General features: G+C 41.0%; 1 protein-coding gene and 1 long non-coding RNA gene across 4 annotated transcripts in view; one reads left to right on the forward strand and one right to left on the reverse strand.

The window, feature by feature from the left end:
- Positions 1-13,418, reverse strand: part of SNX10 (sorting nexin 10) — a 35,690-nt gene extending 22,272 nt beyond the window's left edge. For 2 of the 3 annotated variants that reach the window (XM_064674529.1, XM_064674519.1), the window contains exon 1: positions 13,352-13,418. The gene's annotated coding sequence lies outside the window, so the exon portion shown is untranslated. The remainder of the gene's footprint in view (positions 1-13,351) is intronic. The other variant, XM_064674542.1, reaches the window with a different exon arrangement.
- A 1,488-nt stretch (positions 13,419-14,906) lies between these two features.
- Positions 14,907-16,559, forward strand: LOC135420422 (uncharacterized). The gene is made up of 2 exons (XR_010433519.1): positions 14,907-15,046; positions 16,356-16,559. It is a non-coding gene; the product is annotated as an uncharacterized LOC135420422 (long non-coding RNA).
- The last annotated feature ends 6,504 nt before the right edge of the window (positions 16,560-23,063 follow it).

A 23,063-nucleotide genomic window follows, 5' to 3' on the forward strand; every position in this document is an offset into this window, starting at 1 on the left:
AAAAGGTGGTGGTAGATCTGTAGTTTTGATAAAACACTTTCTGCTGTGACTGGGAAAAAACTCCATTGGTTTCTGTATGTTTTTGTTCTGCTTTTGATCCATTATCAGTCTGAAGACTTCCTTTTTTTTTTTTAAGTTAGTTTTATATACTTAGTATATCAACTGCTCCTTGCAGTACATATTTTTGATGGTTCTTAATTGCATAACCAACAAAACTACCAGGAAGCAGCTCCACAAATGCCAACAACAATCACCCCAAAGCAAAAAGATTACGTAGGATGAATTCCCATACTTCTGTTGCCTAAAAGAGAATCGTGAAGAAGTGGGGAACAAACCCAAGTACTGCAGTGCTTTTCTTGGAGAAAACAGGTAAACTGCTGTGCTCTTCTTCAGGGTAATAGATAAATAATACTATTATATTTCATTTAATATTTTAGAGATTATTTTATATTTTAAAATCTAAATTAAAACAGGTAATTTGATATTACTAGGGGAATACTCTTTTATCATGTAAATGGATTCCTCTTAAAGGAGGAAGTAACTTGTCCCCTACATTGCCAAACTGCAAGATGAAAACTGAAGCTGTAGCACCGACAAAATCCATGACAACAGAACAGCATGCACAAATGAAATCCTCCTGGCTGCCTCACTAGTAGCTGTGTTCAGTTGCACTGAAATTTTATTATTTCATTCCTTGCTGGGCAGTGGCCTATGCAATGTGCTTGTCCACTCTGGGAGTGCTGATGGATTCTATGTGGCCAGTGTTTCCCCTCAAGGATGAATGCTGATCTTCAGCTCATCCATCCACACACCTTTGGTTATTTCTAATCATATAACTAAACGACCACCTTCAGGCTTTAATGGGGAAGTGTGATTTATTTTTAGACCTTGGTGATGACTGAAAGCACTATCCAGTCACAAGCAAAGCCCTCAGCTGCACTTTCAAGGTTGTTCCCATCATCAGTATCAAATGAAACTTTTATTCAGGGCTTCAATGTGACCAAGTGAGAGAGATGAAAATTGAATCTCTAAATGCTTTCAGATCTTTCCTGTATTTTATGTTTTGCTTATTCAAGACTCAAAAAGTCATAATAATTTTAATCTAAAGTCTGTAGAAAGTTCAGCTGCATCCATACATTGAGTTCGTTATCACAGAACGCGCCCACATGCACCTGACCACACTATGTTCCCAAAAGGTAAGTAATCCATACGGATTTATATGGAAGATACACATGCAGGGGTGATGGTGGGAGGGGGAGAACAGGAAGAATAAATAAGAGAAGATATTAGCTCCGTAGAGTTCAAAAAAAAGACCATAATAAACTCAATTCCATGCTAAAACAAAACTGCTACTTAGATTTGGGATAGGATAATCCTAATTTCTTTTGGGGAACATTCACTGCATTTGCAGAAGCATCAGGTTCTGGACTAATTCTTAAAGGTCAGTCACTGGCAGGGAAAGTCACTGATGCAGAAAGACCATCTCTCACAGCTCCTGGATAGATCAGAGGACCCAAGAGGCGCCTGTGCCACTGCTGTTGCAAGGGAATAGGAAATAAAGGAGCTATATCCCCACTTAGTACTAACTCAAAGGTAGTCAGAAGCATGGATGAAATATTACTATAGGTTTCAAATGAAAGGATAATAAATGGGAGAAAGCAATGTTAGCTTGTTTATGGAAAAAAACTGCCTGAAACCATAACATCAGACATAGTGCATATATTAGTGGAAAGGTCCATCTAGTTCAACAATGACTTAGATGGTGACTCACAGTGGAACCTCAGAGTACAAGAAACAGGCAACATTTTGAGTGCATATTCCCATGTTTTGAGGGGAAAATTATTAAAATTATATATGCATAAATGTATGCTGCCTGTATAAAGTGTACCATTCTGTGATGCCAAACTGACCACATCATAACACAGCTTGGCATTTACAGCAATTGTGTACATGGCTATCATGGTTATCCCATCTTGTTGACGGGAAAAAGCCTTATTCAAATGCTGTTCCCCAAGCAAGGATTTTCAGTCCATCCAGAGAAACTCAGTCTCAGCATAAGCGAATGTCTTGTACTTCACGTGGTCCACTTTAATACCTGGGGTCAACCCAACTGTGCTGATCAGAGTCATGTGTTGCCTTCTGTTCCTCACTGTCCATGAACCAGATGGTGAGGACTGAAACTCCAGACTGAGCAGGTCACAGAGCATCTTCTCTTCTTTCATCTATTCTGATGACCCCTCACCCTCCCTCAGCAAATCACCATAGGGGTCTGCTCATCAGAAGTGAAAAGAATATGAAAGACATCAGCATTTTCATCTAAACTCTGCACAACAGTCAGGGGTGCACAGATTACTTAGTGAAGTCGACAAAATAAGGTACCCCTTTAGCAAATCCATCTCACTTTCCAGGATCAAGGTACCCCTTTCATCAGTGTTGTAGAACAGTAGCAGAAGAATCACCTTGTTGCTGAGCAGGAAACAAGCACACCGTCTAACCTGCTTTTAAAAGAACAAAAGCTTTCCAAACCACTGACAGAATTCACACACCTTCCCTCCAACCACAACGCCACAAAGAAACACACTGCCAAAAAAATCACGCGTTTGCGGCTGCACTTGAAATTCTGACTTCCAGCCTCCACTGCCAAGAGGCTTAGTTAACTACTCTTTTCCTATGGGATTTCAGTCCATTTGGTTGCTAAATGTTTGTTTATGGCCACCAGGTATGTTATGCTAACATAACCATCATGTTAGCATTTCTCCTCAGTCAGCCATTCCTTTGTCCTACAATCTTCCTAGATATTAAGACCTGTTTTACCAAAAGAATGAATTTGGTTCATTTAAAAAAAACCCCAAACCAAAACACTATACAAGAAATTTTAATTTATTTCAGAGGAAATTCAGAATCAAAGAGTTAATCAAAGATACTAATTTCCCTTTCCCCTCCAAAATAAATACATCACATGGATTACAGTGTCAGGTGTGGATCACAGATTTCCAATTACCTCGGTATTATACCACACTTTGAACTGCTTCAAATTAACACCATATTGCTGGACAGCAGCATGACTCACCCACCAAGCCTCTGTGAAACGTCTAAAAGCCTAAACAAGGAATAAGTACTAAGAAATCTGTTCACAGTAGGAGAGAGCATCAGATGTTTCCTCATCATCCTCTTTTTCTTTTTTTGTTTGTTTTGTTTGTTTTTCAGTCTCAAATTGCAGACGTATCCTCAACCAAAGGACTTCATGAATATTCTGCAGTTTCGGTGGGTTGCTGATCCCAGAGCAACTATTACTTCTGTTTTCTCATATTAGAAAATACTGATAAGGCTAACACTGGGAGCTAGGACTTTTAGGCAGTGGCTAGCGAACAGTAATTGTAGGTCAAGACACCGGAAGAACAGTACCTGTCAGACTTCCTCACAGCAAGTATCTGATGCTTGCCACAGTTTCTGCAGACAACCTGGGGACCACTCAAAACTCTCCTGCAGCTTTGGCTCCTGTGTTTTCCAGGCAGCCTGTCAAGCTTGTCTGCCCTGTGAGCCAGCCTTTGCTACTCCTTCCAGTTATTATGGTGCATAGTAAGTAGCTTAAACTACATGAAATGATTTTGTGGCATACATGATCACAGGTTTTGGCCGGTTTTTTGCTATGGCATTTTCAGAAGGCCAATAAAGAAATAAGGCAGTCTTTGAAGGGAAGCATTGGTGACTTTCAAGGTGAAGTTTCAGAAAGCATGCTTGCTCCAGGGAGCTTTTGAGATCCCTTGAGCTAGAAGAAACCAATTTCAGAAGAAACAGCAACCTTAGCAATCTGGCAAATTCGACCATCTTTTAGCTACAGCCGTACTGCAGATGGAAAATACTGGACAAGCACTAGGCTTCTTACTGATACACAGAAAGGGCACACCACTGGCACTGAAACTACTTTTGAAAACAGAGGGGGAAAAAAGCAAGTAATTTCCAGGCTAAAACCACTTGCTGACATAGCACCTGACACCTAGCACTATGTCTCACTGACATAGCAAGTGAGAGTTCTGTTCAGTTACAAAAGCGATGAGTGAAGATGTACATATTGTGCACACATAAATGACACCAGATTTTATCAGATATACCAACAGGGACAGATGAGCAACCCCTAGGTATTTTTTACATGATGCCAGTTACAAACAACACATCAGACAGCTTTTACTTTACAAGCTGGATTACAAACCAACAAGATGGCAGTTGTAAAGAGAAACTAAATTATCAGCATTTCAGAACACAGATGAAATTCCTAAGAAAAATATTAAATGCTTCTTCTGAAGAAAGGTTCAGAGAATGTATGTCTTTCTCTTGAAAATTAAATTGCCTTAAAAATAGCATCTTCCTCCAAGCATCTCTCTGTAATAACTAATTTTTACTTATCACAGGAAAAGAAGGGCGGATGGAAGCTGTGTCTTTGCTGCTGAGTAAGCAGAGCAAATTCAGCAAATGCCATGCAGTCTTACTGCAACATTTCTTTCTCTGTCTCTCAAATGCTGCCATCACCTGATCCTTCCTTTCCTGACTCACCTGCTGGAACATTTTGAATCTCATGTGCCGGAAATGTCTCATTTTTTGTTCATTTCAAACTCTTTTAATTTATGATACAATTTTTGTCTGCTGATTGAATTGTTGTTACTTAGCGCTGCGTGTTTTAGCTTGGCTTCCTTCCTGCTGCAGATTTCCTTATTCTACCAAAACGGCTGGTTTGGTGACATGTCACCTAGTCCAATCCAGGAAATGCTAGGACTTGGTCTTGTCCCCAGAGAGGAAAGTGAAGCAAAAGACATGTCTCGACCATAACCACAGAATTAGAAGTCTCAGTCTCATGACGTTTGTCTGGGGAGATGGCTGGGAAAGACCAAGCACAAATACAGACAAAACCAAAATGAATAGTTAAGCAGTAACATCCTGAGACAGATCGATCCTAAGCAGTCTGTGTAACTGCAGCTCAAAACAGGCGGGTAAGATAGGAAATACTGCAGTCAATACAGCGTGCCCATAAAACTTTTTGATCAATTCTCTTCAAACTGCTGTGTTTCTTGTGTCTTTTAAGTTGACCACGCCCATGAGGGATCATTACAACAGTGCAGCTGGATCAGATGTCCAGTCTTTCACAATGTGGCAATTCACCCTTCAGGCTCTCTTCCCCTGAAGAATGTATCAGATGGTCCACTGTTACTACAAAAGCTTACTGTTGTTGGGTATCTGTGTAGCTGCATCCACATATTGCGCTAGTTTGTGAGCTGGATGTATTGACCATCAAATTAACCATTTATGAGTATATTAACAATGAATTCAACTGTGCAGTTTGCTTGTTCAACAGGCTTTGTTCATTTTCTTTGCTAGCCTATGCCAGTAGCCTGAAAACAGTATTTTAGAAGTAAATAGCTTCTAAATAGTGTTACTTATTACTAAAGAAGACAATTCTGAGAAGCAAACGCCATTTGGCAGGAGGAACTTTTCATGAGACTGACCAATAAGAAAAACAGGTGGAAAATCAGTGATTCATCCATGTCCTGCATTTTCTATTTCTTGTTTATTTTGTGCCTACTAAATCTCAAGATGTGATTTTAGTTGTTTTTGCCCCACTGCTGCAGCATGACTTTATAAGGCTGACATCACCTTTTGGCCAGCTCTTGGCACAGAAGGCACATTTCTAGTATGGTAAACTTTTTTCAGAAGTTGTGAGAGAACAGCAGGACACATGTCAAACACACAAAAATGGGAGGGAGAGAAGAAAAGCAGCACTTCGGTTTGACTGTTCTGCCATCACAGCCAAGTCAAAGAAGTCGCTGATCAGCCTGGAACAAACCCTGGTTCAAGGTCAAGTGATAAAAGAAGGAAAGATAGAAAACTTAATGCCTGCAGGACAAATATAACCCACAGCTTGTTTTCACAGTGCCCAAACCCATGTGATATTTTTCCAGCAATTAATTCAAGTTGACCAAGTGGTCTGAAGGACAACTTCTGCCTTCAGTAGGAGAAAGACTTCCCACTCATGGAGCAGATGCTGCCTAAATGAGCAGATTGCACAGATTTTGTATTGCAAGATTTGGATCAGATGAAACTGGTTTGTATTAAATAAGGCTTATTTCAAGTTCACTTAAATATATCTATTTCAGGCCAAAAAAAGCACAGTTCGGTCTTAAAATAGAACAAGTGTCAATTTATGTAATCGCACCCTTAGCTATAGCCAGTTGAAACCTACACATTCTGTATGGACATATTTAAAATACTACTTTGTGGTCCTACAGTTAAATCCATAATAAACATCTATCACATGGCTGGTGGGATCGGACAACCACCAAGAGATTCTGTCCAGCTCTACTGTTCTGTAGAAACACGGTAATGTCGCAGGGGGCACAGTCTCTCAGCCCAGGGCTGAACAAAACTGCAATCAAGGCAACTCAATGAAACAAATGGCCCAGATGAAGAAGAACAGAAGGTACCAGTTACAGCACATCCTCTGCAGCTAGGAGCCCACAGAGAAAAGCCCCACCGCAGGTATCCAGCCTACTCTGTCACTGCCTGTAAATCTTCCGTAGAACTGACACAACTGGGTCACTACTGCAACCAGAGATGTAAACAGCCATTACTGAGGACGCATTCCACCTTATAGGTGAGTTTCAAATCCTGCACCACTTTATACAAAGGCAAGTGCCTTACATACTCAGAAAGCACTATATAAGGATAGCACTGTCCTTGACACGGTTTGTATCATTGTTCCAGCAGGAGAACAGGAACAAGAATGGTTGTCATCAAGCCCAAAAACAACACAGCTTTTCCAACTGTAAAAGCTAACCATTACATGACTGCTAAAATCCAGAATTTAGCACAGACTAAAGCTATTCAAAGTTTGAAAGTTATCTAGTTTAGCCGAGCTCATGGAGAAAAGACAGTTCTCCTTAGAATAAAGTTTTGGTAGAAATCCAGTGAAGGATAATCATATGCACCAGACTCAATCATTTTTCCACACCGCTAGCAGACTTACATTTCAGATGTCTAGGACAAGTCAATTACTATCCAAGGTTTGAATGACAGAAGCTCTAGTGATCCTCAGGCAGTAAAAATAATTCTGTAGTGTCAACTAGTGTTTGTTGCAGTGTTGTTCAAATGCTGTAAATCCCAAAGCCTTATGTTTCCAAACAAACCTACTACTCTAAGAAAAGATATTTAATTTGCAAAATTCTCCTTGGACAAAAAGATCTGTGGCTCTAGAAATCCTGGAGAAAATGGAAGAATCATTTTTGAAAGAAAATCACTGCTTATGAACATATGCTACAATGTACTGTTTTTTTCAACCTGACTGAAGCCTAAGATTGCCTTTATGTTTTCTTAAAAGTGGTCCATGCTACTCCAAATAATCTTTACAGTTGTTTTGCATTAGTTACAAGGTTTGATGCAAGTATTGATGGGTAGTTTTTCTGAGAAAATCTATCTGCTTTCTTTGTAAGGTGACCTGCACTATTAACACCAACCTCCTGGGGTTTGCATTAAACCCCTGTGATTCGGCTGTGGAAAGCTCATAGAAAAAGACCTCAGCTGGATCTTACATGCCTACTCTAAGATTTAGCCTTCAACTACACACTCAGTGTAGACATCCTCTCCTGGCCAGCAGGTCAAACAGATCTTCCTTCCAAATCTATATGTGATGATGACAAAATAGCAGCTAGAAAGCTTCCTTGCAGATGAGCAGATTAGGAAGGCCTTGTTTCTGCACAAGTATTTATGTGCCTCAAACAGTTCTTCATAAAATCCCCAAAATAATATTTTGGCCATAAATTCTCTTTGATTCTTCAACCTTACTGCCCAACTCAGTTTCATGGTCTGGGAGGTGGAGGGACTGTTTAACACAGGCACTTAGCTGCCTTCCTTGCCATCTGCACAGGAACCCCTCCCTTTGTCTACCCAGAGAGGGCAAAACAAGGGACTTTACCTCATCTGGAATAAGGGATTTGCCTTCCTGTCTCCCCAACAACCCTGTCGATTCAACTCCAAATAGTCATACCTGCACTCAGTGACCAGAGAGATCTAACAAATCACAAAATCCTTGGGGAGTAGACCAACTGTTGTCACAGGCATTAAACATCAGACTCATTATTTCCCATGTCTGAAGACACGTGAGGGAATCTTTGGGCTGTGCCATGAAAGACAAGGCTATTAGATTCAGCTGTTCTCAAGGCAAGCATGACCACAATGACACTACACATCAATGTGACTATTTATACACACAAGTACCTGGCACGTCATAGGCTCTGGCATTATCAGCATTGTCCTTCAGGGCCTGAGACTTGCAGATATCTCCTTCTTTCTGTAACCACTCACCAACATCACCATTACCACCTCATCTTTTCATACCTCATCAGTAGAAATTCATTTCTTCTGGGAAAAGGCACACTGCTCTTGGGAAAACAAAGCCTTCCCCTCTGGGAAGACAACTGAAGATCTCATTAAAACAGAAGCTGAAGTTATGGCTAATTTAAAACCATACATCATCATTACACAATTAAAATGATGAGACTATTAGAAGGCACAAACTTATCATCGGGTGACTGTTGCTGTACACAAGAAGCAAGGTAGGTGAGCAGTTAGGACTTCCCTGAGGGAAAGGAGGGGCAGGAACTTGAAGGATGCGTTGGCAGCACAGAAACAGAAGTCAGGGCAAATTACTCATTGTCAGCTCCATAGTACAACAGATGCTTTGTTACCGGAGCAGAACACTGTTTTGCTTTGAAGAGTCGTTTTACCTATAAGTGAGTGTATCTTCCTAGACATCTCTGGTAGAGAAGAAAGTGAAAGGAAGAAGTAATTTTCTTAAGCCACAAATCCTTTCAGTACCAAGAAACAGGAATTCCTTCATACCACAAAAAGGCAGGCATGCAAAATAAATGGTACTCTCTTTATACACAAGAGTTAACTGAGGGAAGATCCATACCAAAATCATTGTTGCTTTATTTATTCTCAAACAAATGAAACGTATTGGTGTGCACCCTGCTTATCAGCTCTGTGACAATCTGTAATGCCAGTCACATGAAGAAACCACTGTTCCCCCTGGTCTGCAGAAATCTGGGCAAGTAGGATTCAGATAGCTAGACATGAATATTCTGTGTCTTTGTGGGTGCTCACAAGGTGTCCTACTTACTCTTTAGCTGCTCCCCCCAAGAAAAGGGGGATCAACTGTAGGTCATGTGACAGGGTGCCACCCTCATAAAGGTATCTTGGACCCCTCTGGATGGTCACCTTGAAAGGCACCAGTCACCCACATGCAGGCAACCGATCCATGCCCAAGCTGCTGGACACTGCACAGGCAGCACTTCGGTGCTACATGCACTGGGGAAGGATTGCTCAGGAGACTGCTCCATCTGCAACATCTCCAACCATGAGGGTTGGTCTGTGCCAGGGCTGTTGCAAGTGGTTTCAGCTCCAAGCTGTCTTTGCAGTCTCTCTGGTTGTTCTTTCCCTCCCACGGACGCTTGATTTTAAGAGCGCAGAGAGCCGTTGACCAAGTGTGTGACTCAGTGAGAGCTTCTGCCAACAAGGAAATCACGGTGGCAGGCTGCTTTCTGTGAGCCACCTGCAGCCACCAATGAAGTGACATGATAAGCTTTTTATTTTTGCTTCCTTGTTCTTCAATATCTATATACAAAACATGAACATTTTGTAAACACAAGGATTCCCTTGGGTTTGTTTTTTTCCTCTAAACTGGGGAAGAAGAATGCTTATGGAAGGTGTTTCCATTCTTGAGTTCTGTGTAGAGATTTAGCAAGCAATGCTACAAAGATCCAAAGCCAAACATTACAGGCCAAACTTGTGCACATAGTCATGTAGCATGATTTGCTTCTCTGTTCCAAGAATTATCTTTCCATGAAGTCAGGAGGTTCCTGTAGAAGACAAGCTAGACCCTCCCCCTTGTATTTTTAGTATAGAAGAACAAAAAGGTCACTGAGGTTTGGGGTTGGGTTTTTTTTTAGATAATAAAAATATGCAAAATGTTTAATGAGAAGAAAGAAAAATCACAATATCCTAAATTAATGAGCTCTCTTTTACTTGTCTGTTTACAAAAGCCAAAAGCTTATGCATGTTGCATATCATACACATGGAAATAAGATCCATGTGACACATTGCAGAGATATGATACACCAAAGTTGTCACCTGTCTTATCCTACCTACCTACTTCCAGGAAGCAAGAAACACCCCCAGCAGTCCATCCCGCTGAGTAAATGTTTGCTTTGTGATTCATTACATGGGGTTTGTTTTTTTATTTCGGTTTGGATTTTTATTTGCTTTTTTTTTTTTAAATCAGCCTGCCAGAGAAGTGTTTCCTTCTTTCATATGATGAAATTACAAAACTGCAAAATAAAAGCAGGGAAGGTTGCAGTAACCTGAAATTATGACAATTTGGAAAAGTACTGAGCAAAAACTGACTAAAATGATGCTGCAAGACTGATTCAGCCCTTTACAGTCAGAAAGGCCCTACCTTCTGAATTGATACCCTCAACCCTATCTCTCACTCCACAGGATCAGAGGATCAGGAGATGGGTGGCCAGAGGGGAACACCACACTGAAGCAAGCACATTTTGTACCAGCAGGCTTAGCCCCGTGGGCCGAAGGCAATGCTGCTCTATGGCAGGGATAAATAAGATACCAGGGGAAGAAGGAGGGAAGTATGAAGGAAAGGTGCTCTAGGGTTGCTTAGCTAGAAACAGGATACAGGAATGTTTCAACTGATGACTGATACAACATTTTTCTGGGTGGAAAAAGTTATTCTGTAAGACATCCACATGCAGGAGCAGCAGCATGAACTCTAAAATTTCTGGGAACATAGCCTTCAGCCTTATCATGTTCTGGTCCTCATCTGGTCAGTGGTACTACTTTGCACTAGTCACATCACCGATCCAAGAGGTCACATCACATGTTTACCAATTGCTAGCTTGATTTAATGCTCCACTTCCTCTTATGTCTGAGAATGACACAGTTTGACCCAAATCCTCAGTAGTTTTCGCACTGTATGGCACTGTGCTCAGGAAGGGAAGTCCCAGGACATTTGGAGCCAGTGGCACAGCAGGGCACCACTGACATCTGACCTGTATGCTGCATCTGCGCTAAAAGCATCACATCCCTGCGGGCATGCAATGATCACAGAATCAGCTTAAGCAGGTACACCAGGGCTGGTTAATGACACTGCCTGAGAACAGTTGTTCTTGAGGAGTTAATGTGGAAAAGCACAGCTGAAAACAACTTCTAAGTGCATGAAAAGATGAGAGAGAAAGGTCTCGATGAGTAAAGGCAATGTTTATGCAGGTCTACCTGCAGGACAGGGAACAAGGGAAAACCAAAAAAATTAAAGTCTGCTGAGAGAGGATCGAGGTAGTATTTCATGAAACACAGTAACACTGTGAAGTGATGCTACTCCAGCTTTCCACTGAACTATCCCTGACTGTTTGTACCACAAACATCCCCTATTAATTGCATAATCAATGAATAAATAAATTGACCACGTGGTTCAAATAAATTACTATCTTATTCAAATATAAAAACTACTACAGCAGATTCTATCATAAAACAGATAATTTTAGAAAAGCGCATCTGCAAGCTGGCAACTGCTGTTTTGCAATGGTACATGAGCACAAATCTTTACATTTTAGTAGTAATATTTTCAGAACATTTTTCTCCTTTTTCAAAAAATACTAAAATATAATTATTTTCCAAATAAAATTTAAAGTAATAATGATAATAATAAATCTATAATAAAGCTAATACTTAAAATATTTATATGAATACAAGCATGGTGGACCAATGCAAGATTTTTTAATTTAAATTCATTAAAAGGTAAATACTCTTTAGAGTCAACAAAAAATATACATGGTAAACCAGAGACACCTGGATTTCAAGTCAAGCATCATAAATAATACCCTAGGCTAAATGAGTCATAACTATAATTTGCATCTTCTACACACAGAAAACACTAGCATTTCCACTTTTCTAAAGGAAGTCCAGTTTTGTGTCATTCAGGAAAGCCCTGCCTCACATTACTTTCAGTTTCAGTTGTCCTTAGCACAAACAGGAAGACCTTTCCCTTCACTTGAGCTATTTCTGTCAATGTGTGAAGCAGAGTGGGCAATGAAACCTCCAGCCAGTGTTTCCCTTGGGCAATGGGTGGCGTGGGCACGTGCCAGGTGGCAGCCTCAAACACACCCGAGCGGGCCAGACCCTGATCCTCCATGGCCTGGCTCCACACCTCCGTCTCCCTTTATCCCTTCGACACTGCTAGCAGAACTAGGCAATATTTACTTAGAATTGCCACATCCTCGAAGGGCTGTGAGAACACCCAGCCTCTTGTGCTGATCCGATGGCGACTGTCTGTCTCCACGGGGATGATCCCAGTGAGTGTGTATGAGACAAACAGCAAACACAGGCGCCTCAAGGAAAAGCACAGGCAGCTGCCCCTGTGCCTCTTCTGCCCAACTCCAGAACGTATCCCATGGCAAACCCACCAATTCTCAGTCACTGGAACTTCCTTTGCTTTATAAATTGGTTAGTTTTAATTGCACGCTCTGTTTCCAAAGACTGTCTTCGTATGCACCTAAAAATTCTCGCGCTGCTTAATTTAGATTAACACAGAATTTAAAAACAAGGCAGTCTCCTGACTAAGAAAATAGTACAATGAATATGAATACATTTAATACAAATGAAGTCATGATATAGGTGTCATTATAGATTTGTATATTAGTATACAAAGTAATATGCATGAGGTGTATACACAATAATAACAACGTGTGTGTATATATATATATATATATATACATATACACACACGCGGAGCTTTTGCACATCCCTGTAAAAGTCACAGTTGCCAAAGGCGATGGATTTGCCATAGCGAAACAAAAAGTGGCGGTTTAAAACAAGATTAGTAATTACTTAAACCGAATTTTCCCCGTGCCCGGCGTTAGCCACTGCTCAAACCTGTCATTTACACCGCCGTAAACCGCGGCGGAGCCCTCTATCACAAACCAGGGGAACAAACACACTTCAAAGGGCCGGGTGGAGCCGAGCGCCGCCGCCGCGGGCAGCCCCAGGACATTTGGAGCGGGCTCGTACCGGGGCTTCCCGAGCCGCTGCCTGGACCACGGCCGATGGGACCGAGCTCAGGCAGCGCCCCACCGTCACCCGAGACCGGAGGAGAGCGGCCCTACACCACCGCCCCGCCGCTTCCAGCTGCACACAGACACCCCCCGGCACACAGAGCCCCAGCAATCCCGCACCGCTCCGGTGACCCCGGCTGCCCGGAGGGGCTGACAGCCCCAGGCCCCGCCGCCGCCCCGCTCACCCGCCGCTCGCCGCCGCTCCCGCCGCCGCAGATCGGGAGAAGCCGGCGCGTCACTGGCAGCGGGCGGGGCCGCGATCCCCCGCCCTGCCCGCACCCTGGAAACTCGGGACGCAGGGAATGGCTTTCCTCAAACAGAGGTTTTTCTTAGTCGCAAAAGCTCGGGAGATGTGTGGATGGGGTGCTGAGTCCTGAGGCCCCGCTGATGGAACAGGGCGTGGAGATTCCCTGTGATCTGCATCTTGATCAGATCTGCATCCTGTGATCAAGTCACCTTGATTGAGTTGGGCTCTTTGATGTTTACACCTTGTAACGCCTCGGTTGAAGGCACCCGATGTGCTTTATGATGTTGCACCCTAATCACGCACCTTACTAAGAATGAAGAAAGCACAGGTTTTACTGGGGCTTTTTAGAAGCCTTTCGGTTCAGAAGGGGAAGAAAATAAGATTACACCTGAAGGTGTTCAAGAAATGAGTGGATGTGGCAGTTAATGCTATGGTCTAGTTGACAACGAGGTGATGGCTCAAAGGTTGAATTTGATGACCTTGGAGGTCTTTTCCAACCTAAATGATTCTGTGACTCCATGACTGATAAGTTAATTTTTAAATTTTTTTGAAGACTGAATAAAATCTACCATGAAGGTTTATTTTCAGCTTTACTTGATTTCTCAGGAAACCAAGATACCAGTAATTTGGTTTCCTTACTGACTAGATGCTAAAGATCCCAGAGGGATTTGAAATACATAACATCATATGCCAATGTTTGGAGATCTTCTTCATAATAGTATGGTGATTTTATGCCAACATCTCCAGAGCCTTTGGAATCTGGCTTATGAAAAGGAGCTTAGCAAGCTGGGGGAAATAATTTATCTGGGAGAATGCTTGTCTTGATTTTGAGGCTCTTTCTTAGTGCTGAAATTAAGAGGAATAAATGAAAGCACCTTGGGAAATATCCACTAATGAGAGTGCAAGGAAAAGAGTCAATTTTCTGCTACAAGAAGAAGTGGTGTTTCTGCTTCTGAAAAGCTTGAATGATCTTTACTTATCTATGTACTGATAAGAATCAGCAACTTCTCCTATTTTAAAAAAGAAATAATTTTAATACCATAATACATATTTACTTTTTTTCTAATTACCGAAACCCCATCATATTTTCTTTTCTTAGCCTTTTTCTGTAAACCGTTGGGTTAATTTTTCCCATGATATATGAAAACATGAAGCAAATTCTAAGACAAAAATTCTCAAAGAAAATAATTATTAATTTGCCTTGAGTACCCCAAAGCTTTCATTTGATAAAAGTCCTTAAGCAAAACTCTACACAAACAGGTAGAGGTCAAAATTAATAACTACTGAATCACAGCAACAGAGTACAGAGAATTACAGGGGGTATTACATGAGGTGGCTACATCAGCCTTTTCCACAAAATATTTGCCACTTTTTGTAGTGGTGGTTCACCATCACTGGCATTGGAAACCCCATATGGGTGTGGACAGTGCTCCGAGTGGCACTTGTGCTGTAGTGGCAAATTTTGTCGTAGGATGGTGAAAGCGCCAAGACTGAACTTCACTTTTTTTTGCTATTACTGTCAGATGCTGTGTTGAGCAGTGGCACTGAGTAACCACCCTGTCCAAGAACTGATTCAGAGAGGAAGGCCAGCATAGAAGAAGGCTGAAATGAAAGGGAAGAATGAGGCTAACTGGTAATTAAAACACTCTCTGCAGATTGCCAGTATAAACTCATTTTCAGAAATCAATTTTTTCTTATATTCTAGTATTAAAAAAAATATCAATGAGATTTATAAAACTTGTTTATCCCTGCATAAAAGTGAATAGTGCTACCTCTAAGCCACACAATTTTGCCAACAAAAGAAAATCATAATTAGATATAGTTAAATTTAGCAAAGACAGGCTAAACTGGCAAACATTCTTAATGAAAAAAATCTAAAGAATGATTATGAAGGGAACAATTTATTTTTTAAAAAAGGTCTGTTCAAACTTCCAAACCACTTATTTGTAGGATTTGATTCCTTAATTCCTTTTCCAGACTGTTTTTGTCCTATCTCACTTCAATGCCATACTGAATTACCACTTTTCATAAGCATATGGTTTGCAGATATATTCTAGTAAAGAATGGAAACTGAAAGACATCAGGCCTTACTAAGATGACCATGGCAAGCATGAGAATGAACACATGAATGATGCTCCTACAGGACTTTTCTTCCTCCCTATTTTGATAGGAAAGCTTGCATCAAAAGGACCAGATCCCAATCATCATAATATCTACATTTTGTGGTTCTGAAGTGGAAGGTCTGTCCAAGACCTCCTTGATGAACTTCCTCAAAGGGGTGGATTTCTCTTTCCATAGCTTAGTTTAGTCAATGTATCAAGTTTTGCTACCAGAGAACTGATGTTGCCAATTTAGTTCTGTTGACAGATAAGAATTTGCATAAAGGAAATTCCTGTGCATTTTCTGTTAAGTGCTCATGCTACTTTTGTCCAGTTTTTTTGTGCCAGTAGAATTGTGTCCAGAGATGATGTCCAAGAAAGCATTTGCTTCAAGGTTTTTTGTGAGCATTCCTCAGGGGGCAGCTATGGTGCTGGTATGAGTGATACAGCCTCCTGCTGGCCTTGGCTGACCTGCTGGTCTGGGGGGACTTATTCCTCTATGCCAAGATCTTCCTTCTCAATGTTGTGATAAACTAATTGTGCTTTAGGGAGTTATTGAATCTATGTAAAGTATTTTCTCCATGTTTCAGGCAAAAAGGAGGGGAACTTCATTCCACAACAGCTCTCAAAATTTCTACTGAAACAAGGTTTTATTCTGCTATCTTTACGTCAGTTTGATTTATTTCAGATTAAACCTACCACAGCTATGGCCATCCATTTATTCCTATGGATAAACTTAAATGTGCCTTCATCTACATTAACATTTTGTTTCAGATGAGGTATGTATTGTTCGAAGCAAATCTCTGGGTGTCTTCCCTTCCTGCTCTTTAATTCATTTTGTAGAGCAGCCCCAGAAGACACATAAGAAATGCCTCACCTGAAACATAACAAGAAGCTGCACTCCAATCACTGATGAAGCCAGACTGGAGCAAACCTTCCAGAGCATGCAGAGGGTGAAGGTCACATCCTCCACAGAAGCTGGTTTGCACTGCAGAGTTTTTCCTGTTGGCATCATGGTGCTTGCTAATATAGACCTATCCTAAGTCATAGAGTGATTATTTCATTACATTTGAATAAATTTCTGCATTCAGAAAATGCTACAGGACTCTCTGGATCTTGACTGCTTGATCATATAATGAAAACTTAGAGATAAAAAGAAAGATTCTTAAATTTGCAGAGTGCACTGCTTTGAACTAGAGAACTAAAGAACAAAGACACAAGGCATACTATGAACACAAAATTAAAAAAAATATTTTTAAGATTTTCCTATCATTTCCTTCCTGTGGCTAAAGAGAGGAGGAAATTATGCAGCATTAGGCTGCAGTGGGATTTTAGGTGTTACTATCAGGAAGCATCAATAAAGAGTGCAGAGGAGTTGTGGCAAGGACTGCAGTTCTGAAAAACTCTTAGTAAAGATGCTTGGTGTTTTCATCTTGTTGAAAGTGTAAGGATTAAGAAAACAGTGAGAAGAAGAAAAGAAAGAACTCAGCAAATATTTCCCCTTACTGGTTTGTGTTCTGTGGTGGAAAACAAGTTGTCCCTCAACTGTGATGTCACATTGTGTTTGGCAAGTAGTGACTTCTTTGTAGCTTATTTGTAATAAAGCATGAAATCCACACATTTGCCGATGTCTTGCTAATAATTTGTATCCATTTTCCAAGTATGTATGGTGATAAATACTTCTACTTGTGAATAGAATGTTCCCTCATGCAGTTTGGGCAGATGTTCTGATATCTAAAATTGCTCAAGGAATAAAACTCTTGGCTTTGGCTTGTCCATTTATGTGAGCATGGCTAAGGCAGGACTTTGGTTTGAACAGGCAAGTTGCCAGTACACTGGACATTTAGTGCCATAACTGCAATAGCTTGAAATTTGATTTTGCAAGTACTGTGCTCTCATATTCAGTAGTATCTGCTAAGTTTGCAGTCTCAAAGGTGCCTGGCTTAGAAGCACAAAGTCTGCTCAAGCAAAATTGGGTCAGACTCTGGGAGGGAGGGAATTATTTGGATTTGCATGTAATACGAAACAGGACTGTTTATTTTTTTTCTTTTTTTTTTTCTTTTTTACTCATAAGTAATTCCAGTTTTCTGTATTATATCTGATCTGAAGACATGGTAAAATGAAAGACCTCAATGTTTCTAGTGTGAAGAAGAAAATTACAAGAAAAAAAGGATTATTAAAGAAATCCTATGCCATCTTTTGAACTAGAGTGGAAGCCAAATGCCTTATTAAAAACTGAAAACCATCAGAAAGAGCTGTGATTCATTGCCATTCACTTGGTGTTTCATAGAGTTGTCTAGCCTGGACTTGCATGATATGCTGCAGTAAAAATAAGCAAGGATGAAAGAAAAAGAAATATTTTAAAAGGACTCCTCCTTTACACGTTTGATAGAAGCAAAGTAATACAGACTGTCTTTTCCTTTTTCCTCTCTAACTTTGCTTCTTACAAGGTTTTTGTTGTTTACTCCCTTTATTGCTAGGCAATTTTTATTCAGCTGAACTTTGTTTCTCTGAGTTAGGTTTAATAAAATAACATAGACCCACTGTGTTTACTTTCATGAATCCTCCAGACTGACAAATTAAAATCAACATCCAGGGAAAATCCTAGAGTAACAAAATATATAGCCCTCAAATTTGGCTTGATATTTGTGACTATTACAGAGAAGGTAATAACAGCATAAAGCAGTGGTTGACTGGAAGAGCCTCAGGCACTGTTTTTGCATATGCAGTTTCTTACTGGTTGTGTGCTGGTTTCTTGCAGAATATGAGACCAGAACAATCTTCCTCTTGAAGGGGATTCCAGATAAGTGTTTCCCAGTTTCCCTTCCTATTAGTGTTCCTTTTTACTGGGATGAAAGGCGCGAAGGCCAAGGAGCTGGCTGTCCTATTTTCCCTGCTTATACCGGTTACTTGGATGTTTGTACTCAAGGCAGATACGAACATCTCTGTTAGACAATTCAGATTGCCTAGGATTTAACTTGTCCTCTGAGAACACCTGTGCCTCCAGGGGCCAGAGCAGCAGCTGAGGGCAATTCTACACCTCAAGTGGGAGATGACTGGGTCAGGCTGGCTATAAAATGGTAGTTTTGGCCATGAGCTGGCATTTGGTATTTGGTTAGCACAGAAAATGTGCATGTTATACAAAAGACAGTACCTATGTGGACTACTGTGTACTGCCACCATTGTCCTGATACATTCATAAAAAGGGTGGAATAAGAAGAGGCTTGTGATATTCTCAGTCCAAATACTCTCAGTTAGTACAAACCTTTCTGGTTTTAATTTTGGTGAAAGAAACCTGTGATAAACTCTCATGTACCATTTATTCCACGTTTTGAAAAATAAAACGAAATTAAAAAAAATAGCCATTCTTTATAAACGTTAGAGGGACCCCTGCTTTCAGCAGGTTGTACATGTGTGTTTCCAAATGATCATCTGTTTCCTTTGGCAGACTAGCCCACAGTTCTCACCACACTCTTGAAGTCTTGGAAATTTGCCTCTTCTGCTCGTGGTACTCCAAGACTGAGGGGCAGGTGGGTCGCATCCAGTGAGGTGACTTCTGCAGTTGACCTCTAGACAATGTCTGTGCACTGACCTGCTAAGGTAACTTTTTGTTCCCCTCAGGCAGAAGGAAGTTGAAGCGATGGGGACCAGGGGTGACAATAAAGAAGCTGGGAGGAATTAGTCATTCTGAAAGGTGTTTGGATTGACAGGTTTTTTTCTGAGATGAGTACAGGTGGGAGGGGTCAAGTTGGTGGTGAATATTTTAGGAGAAGTTGCAGCCAGGTGTCTACCAATGGAGTTAGAGGATCAAGAAAGCGAGAGGCAGTTAGGAGAAGCAGGTTTTGAAACACCAAGATTTACAGGGTCTGGCATTACTGGAGGTGGTTGGGTTACTGAGGAAGGGACTCCTTTTCCTAACAGCTGGAGGGCTTGTTCTAGTCACACACCAAACAAACATTTCCCATTGGTACATTGACAGCAAAGGCTCCGGGCTTACGCCTCTGCCAAAGATGTGGCAGCTGAACAAGTTATTGTGCATTAGCCAAGTTTCACTGACGCTGCTGTTAGTTCATGTAAATGCCAGAGCATACAATCTCCTTTAGGAGGCAACAAGAAAACTTTAAGCTAAAGCCTGTCACCTTGCTTTCCCAGTGCTCTGACATGGATTTCTCAGGCCAAGGAACAATGGGAGCTTGCTCCTGTGGTGGATTTTTCCTGCCATTATCACCCCTTGGCCCTGTGGCCTGGTTACATGCAGGGTTTGTGCTGGCGTAGGTGCCGTTTAGGGCGGTATTTTTTTACCAGAATAAATATACTGGTACAATTCCTACTATTAATGTATTATGTTGATTTAAAGCTATGTTACCTTAGTATAACTTATGCTCTTCCTCAGCACAATCATAAGCTTGCACTCTCCTAATGCCAATTTAGTGAAATCTTTGACAAGTATTTATTATTTTAGACACACCTGCTTTGGCCCAGTCCCAGAGAGATTTGACATCATTGGCATAAGTGAAACCTAGTGGGATGAGACCTGTGACTGGAGTGCCCTGTTGGATGGTTACAGGGTCTTCTGGAGGGACAGGCAGGGCAGAAGAGGCGGAGGGGTGGCACTGTGTGTAACAGAAGAGTTGGAATGTATGGGGCTCGCAGTTGGCAATGGCACAGTTAAGAGCCTCTGCATAAGAATCAAGGGGCAAAAAAATAATGTGGATGTCATCATGAGAGTCTGCTACAGACCTCACAGCCAGGATGCTGATGCCAACGAATTATTCTTTGAGGAACTAAGGGACGTTTCCAAGTCTACTGCTCTTGTCCTTATGGGGGCCTTCAGCTTGCCAGAAATTAGCTGGGAGCATCACACAGCTGGTACAACCCAGGCCAGAAGATTGCTAAAAAATCTGGATGACAACTTTATGGCAAAGGTCATAAGGGAGCCAACTTGGAAAGATGCCCTCCTTGATCTACTGCTTGTCAACAGAGTGGATCTCATGAGAGAAATGGAGATTGGTGGACATCTTGGCCACAGCGACCACGAGGAGATTGAGTTTAAAATCTCTGTTGACAGGAGGAAAAGTGGCAGCAAAACCTCAGCTGTGGACATGAGGAAGGCAGGGCTAAGGACTGGACTTGATGAGCCTTCCAGCTCAGCATGTTCTGTGATTCTGTGATTCTGTGATAGTTAGAATGATACCACTCCCATGTGATGATATGACTCTCATACATAGGCAACCTCTAACTACAGCATTTAACATGTCAATGGTTGTCACTTTTAATTATATCAATACCTTGTTGCTGCGAATAAATTTTACAAGTACCTATGGCTGAAATCTACTGAACCAGCTGGCTTGTTCAACTAAGCAGATGGGTGAGCTAAACTATCTGTTGTTCAGAATTCCCTCTTATATTTTAGGGGGTCTTGCTTAGTTCTTTCAACAGTAAGTCAGGTGGATCAGGTATCTCCTACTTCCTGGTACAGCCACGTAAGACAGGCTTTGCCCTCCCTGTTTACTATGTATTCTGTTCCTTTTAGAAGAGTATATCTATTATCTTTTAGTTAATACAGTGAAGAAATGCTGCTATTTTTTTCAGACTAGTTCTAAAATCTGTGTGGAATAAGCAGTCACTGCTATGTAATATTTAAACTTACAATATGAATTATACTGTATTCACTAGTACATTTAAAGCAGCTTCTTAATTGACTTAGAAACACCTGCAGTGCCATTTATGGCCACAGAAACACCTTGGAGGGTGTGAGTGTGCTGGACTATTGTTGCTTCTTTGCAGTTGGCAGCCTGGACTTTGTGAGACTAAATGTATTAGTTGCAGCAATAGCTCAGCACCACAAGCAGCTTCTGGCTAACTATTACCTCATCATAAATCCATGTGGTCTATTGCTCCATTTCCTTCAATTTGTACATTTACAATGAAGGAGTAGTGCACTTTGGATTGATCTGTGTAAGATGGTTACTGGGAAACAATCTGAAGTGCGGAATTGAGAGCCCACCAGTTATGGTGTACCAGTTCCTCCAGTAGATGCACTTATTTTCCATGATGAATGCCTTTGTTTGCTTTCAACATAGTTCACTTCTCATGTGTATTAAGCTAAATCACACAAATGCATCGTTAGTGCAAAAAAACACATCCCCTCGGGGAACTGTTGCAGAACAGATACTCTGCAGTGGTTGTTCTGAGGTCTTTCCTGTGTAGACAAGCCCTGTGGTGTAGATCATTGCTTTGTCTGCCCTTAATGTCCTCATGTGGTTTTTTAAATTATATTACTTGGCAAAAAAAGCTAATGTCAAGGTCTATCTGAAGTGTGTTACTTAATTAAACATGCTTTTGGGCATTTCAGTGATTCTAGTTTCCACTCGTGGCTTTATTCCCTCTTCCTGACTTCAAATTCTAAAATATTCGGGTTTATTTTTAATTAGCTTGTAATCAATGTTGGATACTAGTGTAACATGGGAAGAATGGTAAGAATTTTTAAGTTAAATTTTTACAAAACTCATTGGTCTGACCTTCAGATGTGTTGGTAATGCCTCCTGTCTCATCTCAGTTAGGGATGTGGACTGCCACACGCTTGCTGTGATTTCAAGTAAGTATTTCCATGCTGTACTGTGCTGCACTCTCTCACTTCATTAGCACAGTTAAGCAAAAAAACAAAAGCCTTTTTGCAATAATTTATTTGTTTTCTCAGAAAGTTTTTGTAATATTAAAACAAAATAAAATAAAATAATAAAAAAGCACTATGTCCCTGTGAATGGAGAGCATGGTAGCTGGGCATGCTGTTTTCCTTATACAGATTATACTCTGATTACAGATACATTGTGTAATATCTGGGGAACAGGCAGAACTAAGATTTCAAGAGAGCACATAAGCAACTCTCCCTTACCTGTCACTCTCACATGCCTTTCCATAGCATGTATTCTTTCATGTCTGCAATGTCCAGCCCTTGATACACCAAACTCCACTTAGACCAGCCTCAGACACTATGGAATTCGTTTCTCACTAAGTATAGGAAAGTACAGTTTCTCACTAAGTACATAAATTTTAAATGAGAGCCTGGCAAGTTGTCTTAATAGTGAAATGTGACTGGGTCAGACACAAAAAGATGAAGTTGGATCTGGTTTTGTGCTTATTCAAAATAGACAGAAGCAGTGGGTAGTCTGTAGCCACTCTAATTGAGCAGCCTCAGATGGCGAGGAATATGAAGGGTGCTAAGGAAGAGCAGGATGTTTGAACCTCAGTTTTGCTTCGGATGTTTAAGACTCAGTTCTCCACTAACAGAGAGTATCTCTAGAGTTTGTAACTCTGTCTTCGAAATCTACTCCAGTGCTCATGGCTTCAGGTACATACACTGTCCTCTACTAGTTCAAGCTTTAGTATTGCCTTAAACTTCAGTTTTGCTTTTCCAAAGCACTATCATACCAGTTTGCCCCTCTTTAAAAATACAGCATCTCTTATTTTGGCAGCAGTTATTATTAATCATGGGAAAGAGTGAGGGACTAGGCATTAAGCCTGTGATGGCATTGGTACTGTAGGTTTCTT

The sequence above is a fragment of the Pseudopipra pipra genome, chromosome 1 (assembly GCF_036250125.1).
Source record: "Pseudopipra pipra isolate bDixPip1 chromosome 1, bDixPip1.hap1, whole genome shotgun sequence".
NCBI classification, from domain to species: Eukaryota; Metazoa; Chordata; class Aves; order Passeriformes; family Pipridae; genus Pseudopipra; species Pseudopipra pipra.